The sequence below is a fragment of the Echiichthys vipera genome (genome assembly GCF_963691815.1).
Source record: "Echiichthys vipera genome assembly, chromosome: 1".
NCBI lineage: Eukaryota > Metazoa > Chordata > Actinopteri > Perciformes > Trachinidae > Echiichthys > Echiichthys vipera.
In genome coordinates this window covers 4830868-4847770 of record NC_139826.1, presented here as the reverse complement: position 1 = coordinate 4847770, position 16903 = coordinate 4830868, and the positions used below count along the sequence as shown (strand labels likewise).

The 16903-nt window shown below is 43.0% G+C and overlaps 1 protein-coding gene across 1 annotated transcript in view; it reads left to right on the top strand.

The window, feature by feature from the left end:
- adamtsl3 (ADAMTS-like 3) overlaps nucleotides 1-16903 on the top strand; it is a 429814-nt gene that overhangs the window by 244966 nt on the left and 167945 nt on the right.

Below are 16903 nucleotides of genomic sequence, written 5' to 3'. Positions count from 1 at the left end.
CACCAGTGATATAATTAGACACCCTGCCCCAACCCCATGTGTCATTACTTATGTGAATGAAGAAACGGTCCAATGGTAGGAAATTACTTCAAAACAAAAACTGTGACAGTTCTGTGACATGAAATGTTACCTGGGACAGAGGCTCATTACGTAAAGCTTAGCTAATATTTAGCATGTATATAAAAATATAAATAACCACTCAACGTCCTCTTTAAGTATTTCTGTTTCTATTTTTTCTAAAACTATATATATATATATATATATATATATATATATATATATATATATATATATATATATGTGTGTGTGTGTGTGTGTGTGTGTGTGTGTGCGTGTGTGTGATAGTAGTTAAAATCTTGCTGTGAAGCCTGCTGTCACTCAGGCATAAGAAATCCAGATTTGAGCCAAACAGTAGTGCCTTCATTTTATCCCATTCCGGGAGAACATAATAATATAAATGATCATACTAATATTTAGATGGCCCCCAAATATTCCCCTGTGGGATATATGACTTATGTGCGGTGGACTATTTGTGTTTCATATTTGTTTTGACATAGTGGTACAGCTTTTGTGGGTATTTGATACTAGATACTGTGATTAATACCAACCCAACAAGTCTTCCAAATCAGATGAATCTAAATGTGATGTGGGTTGATTTGCCACATTTTAACTCTGGCATGCATTAGTGATTGACTTGACCAGTGTACCAATCCACAACACTTCACACAAGCTTCTGTGATAACGTGTTATTACATTTCTGCAAGAGCGACATACAGTTAGCAAATGGTCTGTGCTTTTAACAAGTCCAGTGAGCTCCTCCTGTTTGTCTTCCTCTCTAGTAACAGTCTCAAAACAAAGTTGACTCATGTCTTTTTTTGTGGTGTTTCGTGGGGAATTAGCCATTTAAATGTCAGGGCTGGCCTCTCTACGTGCAAGTGTTCCCCAAAACAAGTTACCTCCCGAGACTATTTTGCAGAGTCACTGTCACTGCATTTGGAGCTTAGCACCACCCAAGACGAATGTCATTGGTTTCTCTTATCTCAGAACGTACAGTATGTGTGGGGCAGCCAGACAATACTCCAGTGGTGGAGTAGGGTGTAGCAAAGTGAGACTATGTCCTCCAGAATGACACATTTAACTTGTTCCTTTGCTCCTGAAGGAGATTTAGGCTTTGTGGGACTAATAAAAGGAATATCTTGTAGGAGAGCAAGCCTACTTTTGTTATGGCTAAAATATATCAGTCGCTGAATTAATTATGAATTAACTCGACTCGTTAAAATTTAGGATTTATTTTACCTCGAAGTAAGGGCACCGAACCAAATTAAGACAGGATGTTTATTAAACTTTGGTGAATGTTTAATACCTGTTAGTTATTTAAGTAATTGATTGTTAAATTTTATAAGTCTCGTCTTGAATGCGTTAATTCGTACCACAGCCTTATCAGTGACCAAACTTTCTGCACAGAACGGAAGATTCTCACAACGACGTAAGGTTATAAACATTTATTTGACTACCTAACAAAGTGAATATAATACAGTGCAACACTGAATAGACAAGTGAAAAGGGGTTAAATGTGGAAAAAGTTTAAGACCAGAGTGATTCTGACGGACCTAAACTAGTTCTAATTAAACTGTCAACTGTCAACACTGTCACCAACTTTTAACCAAGAGTTGCATTAAAAGGCCAACCTTACTTTGCTGTTGATATTACAGTCGCCCTGGCGTCTTACAGTACCGGTGCAGGTTTCTGTGGGTCCGCGTCCCGGTGTTTGGCGGACCTTAGTTCTGGTTCTGTAGACTGGGTCAGCTGCGCGGTCGGATCTGCGGACTCTTCTGCTCCCGTCCTGACTTGAATTCAGCTCTTCAGGTGGCTTGTCTCTGGAGGTTGTTTGTGGGTTGACAAAAATTCTGACCGGTTCTGAACTAGAGTTTGATGCAATTTGTCGGCCAGACAAAGAGGAAAAGACGGCACGAGGGGTTTTACTATACTTAGGAAAAATAAAAACGTGTCGTAGAAACTTATAAAGTTGCGTGTTGAAACGGATTAATAAACGAAAATACTTAAGTAAGAAACAACGTCTCTTGCTAACTTCGGGTTAACAAAGTTAGACAAAAGAACAAAGGGAACGAAGAGGGGAGAAGCGATAAGTGCAGGAGGTGAAGTAACAGAGGGGGGGTCAGAGGTGTGAAGAGGTGCAGAGGAAGTTGCAGAGTGAGAGAGTGAGAGGGCAAGAGCTGTCCCTCTCTTATCTACGTGGGTATTGAGAAGGCGGCTCTTTCTGACCCAGCCCTCTGGTTCTGAGTGACTTAACTGCTTTTTATGCCGGAATTCTAACACGGAAGATTAAACTATCTCTGGTTTATTTTCCGTTATTAATCTTCTTGATATCCAATTTAACCAAAATCTTTAGGCAGACAGTTTTAACAGATACAGATACTGAGTGACGGGCCTATTATTAAAACACAAACAATATTTCAGGACTTAGATAGAGACTTTGCACTTCTGAAACCACATAAACCTAATCACAACAAGATACAAATAATGCATATACTGTTATACACTTGCAAGAATGTCTTTGAACAGCCAGTTACAATGAAACATCGAACTTTAACTGTTTTTCCAAACATCTACACAAAGTTCTGTTTTATTAATGAAAGTCAATCGGTCTCACAGAGACAGCTCCTCCAGTCGAAGTGCGGTCAGATTTGACGTTGATTTAGGTTAAAAGGGGGTCCTTAATCCTGTAGTTCCAGGTTTTATTACCCTAGGAGGGTCAGAGGTTGTAAACCACACTTTATCTCTTATCGAAACAAGCATACAAATGTCTTATCTACTGTTGTCCTCCTACGACGCTAAGCAGACAGCCAGACACAAAAACTCCTTGAACAGCACTTTCCCATGAGGTCCTACAATCTTATCTTCTCTGATCTGATTCCTTATTAACAGGACAACATGAGCGTTTAAAAAATAAAACCATTGTCTGATGTAACACAGCTATAATCCACAGTTGGTTAAGTTTAAGCACAAAGGTTAGGTTTAGGGAAATATCATGGTATTTAGCAAAGGTCAGGGGACCTCCGTTGTCATGGTTACAATAATAGCAATATGGTTAAGGTCAGGGAATAAGTGTGATCATAGTTAAAAGAAGCAAGTGTTGACCGTAAGTTGGAGACGGTTAACAGCACTTTCATGTGTTGAAGTCCCACATTTTGTTGACCTGTCCGTCCCCCCATCTTTCATCATCAACACCTGTCTCCTGACTTGTTCCTTTGCTCCTGAAGAACCATACTACAGCAACTATACTGCTGACTTGGACATAGATGTGTCTTTTTTGCCCACATTTCGATAGAACAGTCATCTATTCTGCATTTAAGATGATGAAGAAGATGCTTTATTTGTGAGTCTAGTTGAGATACATCATGTATTAGTGTATCCACATTAGAGCTTAGATCAGGGCCAGAAAATCAAGCCTCGCCCACCCGAGCCCATGCATGTTCTGTCCGATCCCAACCCGGCCGAGGATTGGGTCAGGGTCGGGCTCGAGCTCGGGCTCAGGCAGAGAATCCAAACTCTAGTCCACATTGCTGCTGTGCTTTGCAGCCAATAATGTGTTCTCACATGTAAAATTGGGCCATCAGGAACTGAAGGGGTGAGCTGGGACATGGAAACTTTGGTCCCTGCAGTGTCATAGTCATGTCAAAGACTCTATGTTTAGATGAGCTTTGACGCACAGAAGGGGATTTGCTGTGGATCGCTTCTACTTCCAGGCTGGCTGCTTGATTAGAGGCTGTTTGTGACTGCATGACAGGAGGAGGAGCACATGTATCACACTTGACAGACCGATTTCCGAAACAATTATTTATATATACTCGTTGGCACATAGGTGATGTAGCAGAACGTAGCAGTGTAGTAGAAACCTAATATGAGCTCCTGAGTGTTCTCGTCTAACTGTCAAGTAAAATTGGATACATTTCCATCAGCTTTGTTGAAGTGGAAAACTGGACAGCTAGTTGTTTTGCATTTGTCAGTATAACATGCTGTATGAAGATGAAATAACAAATCACACTTTTTTTGTACTTGAACCATACCATTCTGACCCATACACAGGGGAGACAGTCGGTTCAACACTTATGGGATGTTATGATAAAATTCTGACAATGTATTTCTACCACCAGCTTTGACTTAAAGCTCCCATATTGTAAAAAGTGAGATATCCATGTCTTTTTTGATTATAAAGCAGTTGGAGCTGCTACATTAATGCTGTGAAAGTATCAAATCCACAGAGAAATACTCACAGCCCGTATTCAGAAACAACTTCTGCACGGTTGCCATGTCACAACTATGCTTTATATAGGTGGAATGTGTTGCTACAGTGCTGTTACAGTCATTCCCAGGCTGCAATGGTGGTGCAGAGACACAGAGAATGCAGATACTGAAGACCTGGAACGCTGACCAATCAGAGCAGACTTGGCTTTTCAGGATTTGGGCTTAAAGAGACAGGGACCAAAATGGAACATTTCAGACAGAGGGTGAATACAAACAAATTCAGTCAGACAGTGTGGGAAAAATGATGTGTTTGTTTAGATATATTATGTAGTATTATTCTAAAAAAAACTACATACAAACTACTACAAAAGAAATCTCTCCCGTCATAGCCCCCAGGTAGTGTCTGTATCTGCAGAGACCCTCTGCCTGGATTTTCTCTTTTCTTATTATTTTGGAGGTGTACAGAGACGTTTATGGATGTTGACACCCCACGTAGGTGTTTAACCCCCAGCCAATACCAGTGCACAGACTGCTTAGCCTTCTGATTGCCAATGCCCCTCCCCCACAGCATCTAACTGCTAATTTCAACCAGATGCAGATTTGGTCCGTCCCCACACTAGAATGGCAGCGGAGCCGATAGGTTTCAATTAACACCAATCAGGGACATCTTGTCACCCTACACTAGGCTAAAGACAGCTTTGCTACTGTCATAACACCTCAGCTCTCAGCCATGTTTGTGTGTGTTTGTGCCTTCTGGGGAATTATTTGTCCAAATTTCTGATTATTAATATGACATTCTGTGGGTTAAATTCTTCAGCTGAAATGATACATGCACTAACTCCATCTCCAGGCTGCCACCATCAGCATTCCTCCCTGGTAGAGTAGTCTAGCTAGCTTCTTAGCTTAGCCTGTTAGCCTTAGTTAGCTTGAAACTTTGAGCCAGGCCTGCCTCATGACACTGCTAAGATGGCGATGGCAAGAGCCACCAGGAGCCGCCCACTTGAGCTTAATTTTGACTCTTCAAAAACCTACAGGTGATGTCAAGAAAACCATGTCTATTTATACAGTCCATTACTAAAAGTAATGACTTTTCATTGACTAGAACTATGAGGGACAAAAATGAATCATGAAGTCAAACTAAATTGTGTCTAAAACTTATAACAGACAATAGCGATACAAATGCACAATACCTATACTCCAACTAACACAATACAATACGACAACTCCAAATATGCTTCATCAAAAGGATGACAAAGCCATCAAAGAGATAAGAACGTTCTCTAATATTGAGGAGATTGTACTAAAATCAGTATATGATCACCATCTTTTTGACTCAACACACCAAAACATGGAGAGAAAAGAAAAAAGTAGAATTTTCTGTCATAAGAAAGGAAGTAGAGGATTAAACAACAGGTTTTAGGAAGAGAAAGGGGTTATCTTGTCTCTGCTTTGACAACAGCCAAGATGGTCGCATCCTCACTAGGACCATTAACAACTTCAGGCGCAAATCCTGTACATCATACAGCACCAGCTCACAATGCAGCTCCTTCACTGGAAAAGGCAGGTACATTTACAATCTATAATATAATATTTATAATATAGATATTATTATAGTTACTGTTACTTTTGTGGTTGCTTGCATCTCTGGAACTGTCTCTCTATCCATCTGTCCGTCTTTTCTCTCTTTCTCTCTTCTTTTCTTCTTCCCCAACCGGTGCAGACAGATGTCCGTCCTCCATAGAGCTGGGTCTGTCCCACGTTCCTGCCTGTTATAGGGAAGGTTGTTGTTGGCTCTCTGTAAATCATAAATAAGTCATAGAATGTGGTCTTTACCTACTCTTTATGGAAAGTGTCCTGAGATAACTTTTAATGATTTGGCAATGTGAATTAAATTGAATTGAATTAAATTGAAGTTTGAAATTACACATGTAGGGCCTTGACAAACGTTCAGGTTATGAGATTAAGTATTCTCAATAAATTTATCCTTCATCAATCAATATAAGCTATCACCAATAATTAGCAAAGATATAATAATAATAATAATAATAATAATAACAATAATAATAACAATAATAATGACTCTAGCTAAACCAGAGTTCCTCAGGGGCACCACCTTCGATTTATGAAGGAAGTGATAACAAATATAAAAGTCTAATTAAATATAATAAACTATTAATTAAGGGTTAAACACCAATGAATGTAATACTTAAGTCAGTTGAAGGATTTTACAGTTCTTTTCTTAGAAGAGGCTGGTCACACCATAAGCAAGCAGCTGAAAAGATCTATAAAGATCTAAAAAGCCAACTCCAAGTGATATGTGTGTGGTGTGTGTTAGTGCGTACAATAACTGTGTAGAGCATTGTTAACAAAACATCCTCAACTTAACTGAATTAACACAGTCACACATAATCATCATTAAAACATCAGTTATAACAAAGTCACAGTTCTGTGCTTAGCCATTCATAAATGCTGTGTCCCAAATCGTTCACTTCAGTGAGTGTACTGGCATTTGTGCACTGTGTGCCCATTGTACTGACATGATCAGTTCACTCAAGTCCCCCAGTTAGTGCTGTCTGAAATCATACACTGCTGCCCTGCACTTACTGGAAATGACCATTGTATTCCTTCTGTTTATTTTTCCAAAAGCTTTTCCATCAATTCTACTCAACACACCACCAAAAATCCTTGTGATCCTGATTTACATTTATGAAGTGAATCTATTTATTTCCGTTGCACTGTTGTTCTGCCATTTTCCAGTTTGAATTTAGTCCCGCCTCTTCTGCTACGTAGACAAAATGGCAGCGATTGAGTGCTTTGAGTGTCCATCAATCCACACTCAGCGGTTTGGCCGATTTTGAGTTTGCGACCGGAGGAATGCAGTACACTGCATTGTGGTGTACTGCACAATGCAGTTTGAAACAAAAGCGGAATTAGGTCACTCTTTGTTCTGCTCAGGTGGTCCTTGTGACCAGCAGATGCAGTTAACCTGGTTAATGGTCCTACTCCATACAGGTCATGTCCAAAGCCTGGGGACAGCGGGTTACTGGATCCAGGAAGAGGAGAAGAGATCCATCAGAAGAGTTCAGAGTGATAAGGGAGAGAAAAGGGTTTATAGCCATGATGATGTCAGCCAATGGACTGACAGTTTGGGGTCCCTTGGAAAGTTTTCACATGCAGGTGTGAAAACTGTGTGGGGGAGGAGTTGGCCTGGTTGTCGGCCATCTTCCCTTTGTTTCTGACCAGGTGGCCAGAAAAGGCTTTTGGGTCTCGTCTTTCCCTTTGTAGGATCAGGTTGAGGCCTTGTCTGAGATTCAAGATTCAAGATTCAAGAAGCTTTATTTATCCCGAGGGAAATTATTGTGCAACAGTTTCAATACAAAGGTGGGAAAGGATCAGAGTAACAATAAGCTAACATAATCAAATCAAAATAAAGCTAACATAAAATAAATCAAACAATTAACTAAGTGTGACAGTGTGCAACAGACATTGTGGTTAAGCGTAGGTATATACAATATACAACAATACGCAGCGTGCAGTTTAGAGATTGAAATAAGTACAAACTAAATAAGTGAGAAGGAGCGATAAATGATAACAGTGTTAAAGTGTAGCAGCATCTCCTACAGAACTAAGTGACAGTATGGCACAGTGAAGTGTAGCAGCCTTTCTTACTGAAGTAAGTTACAGTAGTTACAGTAAAGTACAGTGTAGCAGCATTTTACTGAGATACGTTACAGTAAACCACAGTGAAATGTAGCAGCATTTCCTACAGAACTAGGTTACAGTAAAGCACAGTAAAGTGTAGCAGCAGTAAGTTACAGTACCACAAAATAAAGTGATGTAGTGGTGATATAAAGTGACAGTGTAAACTGTAGCAGCATTTCTTACTGAAGTAAGTGACAGTACAACTGAATAAAGTGGTGCAGTGATGATATAAAGTGACAAAGTGACATTTTTCAGGATACAGTGTCTCCACTGTTCCTTACCTGACCGGGGGTCGATGAATTATAAAATTTGATGGCCACCGGAAGAAAAGACTTCCTCCGGCGTTCAGTATTACACCGGGGGAGAATGAGTCTGTGGCTGAAGGTGCTTCTGCTGGAGGTCAGCAGCTGGTAGAGAGGGTGAGAGTTGTTGTTCAGGATGCTTTGCAGTTTAGACAGCATCCGCCTCTCAGACACCGCCACCAAAGAGTCCAGTTTGACCCCCAGGACGGAGCCAGCCTTCCTGATGATCTTACTGATCCTCTTGGCGTCTGCTGCCCTCAGTCTGCTGCCCCAGCACACAACAGCAAAGAAGATGGCACTGGCTACCACCGACTGATAGAACATCCTCAGCATGGTGTTACATACATTGAATGACCGGAGCCTCCTCAGGAAATAGAGACGACTCTGGCCCTTCTTGTAGACAGCCTCAGTGTTCTTGGACCAGTCCAGTTTGTTATTGAGGTATACTCCAAGGTATTTGTAATCCTGGACAACATCCACAGTCACGCCGTTGATGGAGATGGGTGTGGGGGCAGATTTACTCCTGCGGAAATCCACCACTAGCTCCTTAGTCTTGGTGGCGTTTAGAATCAGGTGATTAGCTGCACACCAGTCGACGAAGGAGTCCACAACGCCCCTGTATTCCTCCTCCTTTCCCTCACTGACACAGCCAACAATAGCAGAATCGTCAGCAAACTTCTGCAGGTGGCAGGACTCAGAGAGGAACTGAAAGTCTGAGGTGTACAGGGTGAACAGAAAGGGGGAAAGAACAGTTCCCTGTGGAGCTCCAGTGCTGCTGACCACAGTGTCAGACACTCCGTCCTGCAGTCTGACATACTGTGGTCGACCCGTCAAGTAATCCATAATCCAGGAAACCAGGGGAGGGTCCACCTGCATCGCCGTCAGCTTACGTCCCAGCAGAGCAGGCCGGATGGTATTGAACGCCCTGGAGAAGTCCATGAACAAGATTCTCACAGTGGTTCCCGCTCTGTCAAGGTGGGTGCAGGCACGGTTGAGCAGGAAGATGATAGCGTCCTCCACACCTAGACTTGGCTGGTAGGCAAACTGTAGAGGGTCCAGTGATGAGCTGACCAAGGGCCGAAGAAGTGAAAGAACCAGCCTCTCCAGGGACTTCATCAGGTGCGACGTCAGCGCCACTGGTCGGTAGTCTTCGGAGGTGCTGGGACGCACCTTCTTTGGTACTGGTACCAGGCAGGATGTCTTCCACAGAACAGGGACCTTCTCAAGACTCAGGCTGAGGTTGTATATGTACTGCAGTACTCCACACAGCTGGGTCACACATGCTTTGAGGACCCTCGGGCTGACACCGTCGGGACCTGCTGCCTTGCCTGGGTGGAGTCTGCAAAACTCCTTCCTCACCTGCTCTGGGGTGAAGGTCTGTCTGCTCTGTGTGTTGGTGGTGGTTGAGAGAGGTGATGGCGGGGGGGAGGGGACAGGTAGGGCAAAACCAGGAAGGAATTGAGGGGGAGGGGGGGTGTCAGCAGGACTGGAGGTTTGGAGGTGGTTGGTTGTGGAGGAGCCGCGGGGGGGTGGTCCAGAGCCCTTTCATCAAATCTGTTGAAGAACAGATTCAGCTCATTGGCACATTCAGTACCACCTCCCACTGTCTGGCTACCAGATGGTTTGTAGCCAGTGATGCTCCTCATGCCGCTCCACACGTCCTTTAAATTGTTGTTCTGCTGGAGTTTATGCTCCAGCTTCCTCCTGTAGGTGTCTTTGCCCTGTTGAATCCTCTCCTTCAGCTCCCTCTGGACCTGCCTCATCCGCTCTCTGTCCCCTTCTCTGAAGGCCCTCTTCTTCTCATTCAGCAGGACCTTGATGTCTCTGGTGACCCATGGCTTGTTATTTGGGAAACAGCGTACAGTCACTGTAGGAACAACGCTGTCCACACAGAAATTGATGTACTCTGTTATGCAGTCCGTGAGATCATCAAGGTCCTCCCCATGTAAATTACAGAGCAAATCCCAGTCTGTTAGTTCAAAGCAACCCTGTCAAGCTTCGTCAGTATCCTGTGACCATCTCCTCACAGTCCTGGTGGTCACAGGAAGCCGCTGGACTTGGGGCTTATACAGGGGCTGCAGGTGGGTGGGGTTGTGGTCTGATCTTCCAAGAGGAGGAAGGGCAGTGGAGCTGTAAGCCTCCTTAACATTAGCATACAGCAGGTCCAGTGTCTTGTTTTCCCTGGTGGGACAGTCCACAAACTGTTTGAAAGTGGGCAGTGTTGCAGCCAGAGTGATGTGGTTGAAGTCCCCAGATATTGCAATGAATGCGTCTGGGTGCCGTGTCTGAAGTCCCGCGACGACGGTGTGGATGGCGTCACTCGTGCGCGCCACGTTTGCAGTCGGAGGAATGTAAACAACCAGACTCACGGCAAGCAGCTCAATGTCCGGGCTACACACACGCTCCTTTACAGTAACGTGTCCAGGATGACACCACTTGTTGTTAATAAGAATAGCAAGTCCCCCACCTTTCCTCTTGCCACTCTCACGGTGACTCCTGTCCGCCCGAACAGTCTGAAAGCCGTCCACAGTTACGTTAGAGTCCGGGATGTCCTTGTGGAGCCACGTCTCCGTGAAACACAGCACACTGCTCAGACGATACATCCACTGAGTCTTCACCAGGCCCGCCAGCTCGTCCATCTTATTAGCCAGCGACCTCACGTTCCCCATGGTGATGGAAGGGAGAGATGGTTTATATCTCCTCTTCTTTTCCCGGTGTTTACGTCCAGCCTTACATCCCCTGTACTTTCTCCTCAGTTCTGTGGGGATTTCAGGCCTCTCCCGCATTAGTGCCGTTGGTGCTAGCGACAACAGCTGTTCACGGGTGTATACAATGGAGCCGCCGCATTGTTGCGTCCAGACGGAGACGCGGTCGGCAAAAATAGTCCCAAGAATGAGACAAACGGACAAAAAACATGTAAGAAAGTTAACGAACATAGTTGGCTAAGGTTAGCACGACGACTTACAGGAAAAAGCACTAATAAAAAGACAGTAAAATAAGATAAAATAGCAAAAAATTGCGGAAAGGAGAGAGAGAAACTGTTGCTGGCTGCCGCTTTACACAGCGCCGGAACCGACTTTCAGTCTGAACCAAGCTGAAAGTGCGCATTAATTCAGAAATGAACAATCATCTGTGGAATGCTGGTTGCACTTACACACAATATCCCCCTAATGATATCTTAATACCGGAGTCAGAAGAGGACTACACCATTCCCCATCTACTGTTTTCATCCTAAATTATCAGGCTACAATAGCACAGGCTTTTTCATTCACATGTTCTCACACTGCTTAGCTTTTCTCTGCTTGCTTTTATTCAACACTGTAAATGCTGTTTCAAAATACACAAGGAGCTGTAATGGAGCAGGGATGGATGGCTCTACGAGACATGGGTAATAATACTCAGTGTTTACATGTAGTGTCTTAGTATCAATATTACATACCAGTGTAAAAATTTTAATTAGCAGAGAGATAGGCTTATGCGACCGGGGAAAATTGGACCCGGGGAACATTGGGATGATCCCCAAAAATGCAAGTGACTGTACAAGAATGAAGAGGCTGTCCTTTTCTGCTAATTTGGTGATCGTTTGACAACAGTAGGTCAATTATGCCACATAACTTATGCAGAGACCAACAGAGGAACAAGTGTTGAAACGTTTGGATCTTTATCCTAGACTTAGATGGCGCTTTTTTAACTATTCTTTCTTAACACTCTTTTGAGCTCTCTCTTGGTCAGTATGGAGACCAGACTTTCAACTTTTTCCGTTGTGTCCGGGGAGCCTGTACGCAGCCCTGTTGTTTACAGTAGGGATCAGCTGTTGGCCCTCAGTAGCGCTGCGGTGCAGCCGGACGAGCGGCCTGATGTCCCCCGCGAGCTGAGGAGGAGGAGACGCGAGTGCCGTTCCGGAGCCGCTCGCCGCCGCAGGAGGACATGCTACAGCCCAGACCTCCCGTCTGTCATCATGGGGAATGTAAGATCTCTTCCCAACAAGATGGGCGAGCTAAAGGCGCTGACTGGGCATCAGAGGGACTACCGCGACTGCAGCATCATAGTGCTCACTGAGACGTGGCTAACGGAGCTGAACCCCGACACGGACGCTAACCTGGACGGGTTTCAATTACGGCAGGCAGACAGGACGGCAGAGTGCGGTAAGAGGAAAGGAGGAGGGCTGGCTGTGTTTGTTAATGACAGTTGGGGCAACTCTGGGCACCTCACTGTTAAAGAGCAAGTCTGCAATAAGGACATCAAACTTTTAGCTGTTAGCATGAGGCCGTACTACCTCCCGAGGGAGTTCACACAAGTGATTGTGTTAGCTGTGTACATCCCCCCCTCTGCTAACGCTGATGCAGCTTGTGATGTTCTTCATTCAGTCTCAAGCTCACTGCAGACACAGCACCCACAGGCCCTCTTCCTCATCTCTGGGGACTTTAATCATGCCTCTCTGTCCTCTACTCTGCCCACATTCACACAGTATGTCACCTGCCACACCAGAGACAAACAGCAGGCATGGAAAGACATATTTTCAAATGAATCAACATCAGTGTGGACAGGGCCAGTTTTAGGAGACTTCTGTATTGGGTAGCTGTTTGCTGTTTGGCATTGACCCAGGCAGAAAACAATTCTCACAAATGGAGATCATTTCCCCCAAAGTTACCCCCCTCCATTTAGGTTAGGGTTGTTTGGCTAGCAGGAGTTGAACTGACAAATTTGAATGAGGTGCCAGAATCTGCCTGTAAAAATCCAGTCAATAATTTCTGGAGCAACTTACCCAGGCTGCTTCTGGTGCATCAGTAGACTGACAAACCCCAACTACCAGGCCAGAGACCCTTTCTCTCTCTCTCTCTCTCTCTCTCTCTCTCTCTCTCTCTCTCTCTCTCTCTCTCTCTCTCTCTCTCTCCCTCTCTCTCTCTCTCTCTCTCTCTCTCTCTCTCTCTCTCTCTCTCTCTCTCTCTCTTTCTCTCTCTCTCTCTCTCTCTCTCTCTCTCTCTCTCTCTCTCTCTCTCTCTCTCTCTCTCTCTCTCTCTCTCTCTGAAATGACCTGTGATTGGGGCCCATCACAGGTTGTTTTTAGCAGAAGACTTTGTGTGTCAAGTGTTCTGAGTTTTCTCTCAGAACACTTAAAATACAATAGATAGATGAGTACCTCAAAACTGTACAGTACTTGAGTAGATGTACTTAATTACCACCATCATCATCACTACCTGGTGATTGTAGCGCCCCCGGCTGATTGATAGTCGTACCCTTTAACTGATGGTTCACAAGTGTTTATATTTGAGCAATGTAGATGATACTGTTGCTCCGTTAAATCTTTTGACACCTTGAAGACTCTGAACACACCGTGAACACACCATGAAACAAAAATAATGTATTACCATCTATGTAATAGCATGTTCAACAATATCAAAATAGTGTGTTTTTAACCTTTTACAGAAAACGAATTGTCATTTACAATCAGGAAGTATCCTTTTTATCCTATTTTATCTTAATTGAAACCTCATAATAGAGTGCAATAAACAAACAAACATATTTAACTTGAAAAATGATTTTATAACAGTTTGAGTCTTTAACCTCCAAAAAATGTTATTAATGCAGACAAAAATAATGCTGTATTTATTACATCCTAGCAAGCAGTTTACTGAAATAACTGCCCCCTTCAGAAGGACAGATGCCCTGAATCGCACCAAAACAGAGTTATTGCTAGCTTAAAATACACTCATATAAAATGATGCGAAACAAGAAAAGAACATCACATTTTGATAAAGCATTAAGCACCACATTAAAACGAAAATGCTGACAAACCTTGTGCCCTTATCAGCCAGGTGCTAAACGACCTTGTTAGTTGACATTTTCTTAACTTTTTGCACTTTTAATAGACCCGTTTGCCATGCACTTAACTTCCTGTAACTGTGTCCTTTTTCTCTTTTCCGGTTACACTATGAAAATAAAAGCACAAGCCTAAAAACAGGAAGTAACGGCAAAAATAAACTAATTTTAAGAGATTTCTTATGAAATTAATACCCATAGAAACTACAAATTTTGGGAATATGCTGTGCTATATTAAAGGTAATTTACAGTGATGGCGGAAGGAGTGCAGGAATGGATGCTGGGTTGCTGTGGCAGCGGAAAGTCTGTGAAGGAATGAGGCCAATCCCTCCTGTGGTGCATGTACATGGATTAATAATACAACACACAGCAGCATGGAATCCAGCTGTATACAAGGAGAAGAGACAATACAATACAATTCCTTGGAGTAAAGTGGAAGAGATCAGTGGTGTGTACTGCTGTCGCTCCATGTGTGTATGTGTCACCTTGTTGTTGTCACAGTAGGTCAACATGACAAGCCTCAGCATATCTACATTAGGCTGTGTGTCAGTATGTGTGAGCACGACAGCAGTGGTAAATTAAATCAAACTCTGTGGACTAAGCAGTATTAAACTCATGTGATAACCATAGACAGTACATTAAATATGGATGAAGCTTCAGGATCTGAAAAGTGAAGTGCCTTAAACCTGCATTCTTTCTATTGTCCAGCAGGGGGCTACTCCACTTGCTGAAAGGAGAAGTCTGTTTGTATCAAAGTCAATGAGAAAATGAGCCTAAACTTCTCTCTTGATTTATTACCTCAGTAAACATTTAGATTTTATGGTCTCAATCTCTAGTTTCAAGTCTTCTTCCATACAGAATGATATTCATTTAGTAAATTATGGTCCCATTTAGAGTCAAATAGACCATAAAGTAGGGAATGCTTTAGGGCTGGGCTACACAGACACCTGTCAATCAGGATAGGTGGTTTACATATCCATGTCACTGTGGAGCTACATTTAAATAACCCTGAACCTGTTATTATTTATTTGTCTTTTTGTAGGGAAACCTGATCAGCATTGCATACTGGTACAAGTTTACACAATTTCTGAGTGTTGTTTTCATCTTCAAAATGTCTTGATCAGCAACTTTAAATTTTCGACTTGCAGCCCATCATTCAACCTAGGAACTATGTTAATATCGAACCATTTACTTATGTCAGATATGTGCAGATATTGTAGAAAAAACTAATATGTTGTTGGTGTGTGTGTTAAAATTATGGAAATATAGGGGTTAAAGGAAACAATATGAATACATGAAATTCATTATGGAAACGTGGAACATGTACAGCCTTATTTGCTTAGTTATTCCCCACAAGGAAGCATCGGGCTCAGCAGTGAGTGAGGGCTGATGACAATAACTTCCACCCTAGGGGGCCGTATACTGAGGACCTACAGGTGGATGCTCAGGTGAAGGTGGGGCTAACCACATGTTAAGTAGACAGGAGCAGAAATCTGAGCAGAGCACCAGTACACCACCATACAAAGGTGTCCATTATATTTGTCTTGCAGTCAGAGACCATGTAAATCAAGTCAAGGGCTCAGGTAGAGCGGGTCATCCTCCATTCAAGAGATCGGATCACATGTCGAAGTGTGAATGGTTAGATTAGATCAGATGGTATGTAGGTGTCCACTAGCCTCGCAAGACCATCCTGATCTTGCAAGATCCATTGTACTCAACAAGAAGAGACTGTTCAGTGTAAACAACATGGCCGCTTCCGCGGATGAGATGAGCACAGCTAACAAGCAAGCTGCACGCTAACTCTTTTTTCTCTTGGATCCTTCTGTTAGAATATGGACCGGGCACCTGAAATTGTGCGTTTTATCCGTAAATCAGTAATTCACGTTAGACAAACACCAAATATCCTTTACCGACATGTTTTTTACCTTGCCTCGACACTCTGTAAGCATGTGATACCTACGTTGGTAATAGACAGATAGTTTATCCAATCAGCAGCCAGTATTTTAGCCCCTTCCCAATAGATCTCCAACCGAGAGTTCCCAGATGGATATGCTGAGCAAATGCTAATAATGCGAATCAATCCATTTGGCGGAGTCAGGTTTGGTGTCCACTACCATCAATGTGAATGTCCGTGTGAATGGGTGAATGTGGCAGTAGTGTGAAGCGCCTTGAGTAGTCAGAAGACTAGAAAGGCACTATATAAGTACAAGTCAATTCACCCGTTACCAAGTTAATTGTCTGATTAGCTTGCAGGCCATAGTGTACCAAAACTTCACTTCATCGCTGTGTGTGCATATGGTAACTATGAGCTTTAATTATACTTGTCACGCCATTGTCAATGGTTTTTGCAGTCTGTAGCGAAGGGGGTAACATCATAGCTCACTGTGAAACAATCTAACCACTGTGCCACTGGCCACCCCTCTTCTAATTGTTCAATGATATATGGCTTATAACTATGAAGTTGTTTTTAAAACCCATAAAGTGTCATTTAAATGTTCTGCCACGTTTAAAACAATTGAATCTAATGGAGATTTTTGAGAGGTAAAGCTGGGACCCTTCATGCGTTTGTGTTGCATTTGGGAGGGCAACAGCTTGAAAAGGACACCAGTCCTCCACATAATACATGCAGACAACTCATTTTCATACAATTTAAAGGAACCACGATGTGAGCCTGTTTAAGCTGCAACAACTGGCCATTTTCATTTTTGATTATTGTATGAATTATTTTATTAAATAAACTGGTTAACCATATAGTCTATAAGGATGCTCTGTAATGCTCATAAAGAAACGTTCAGGCTTTGTTTCTTTTATTA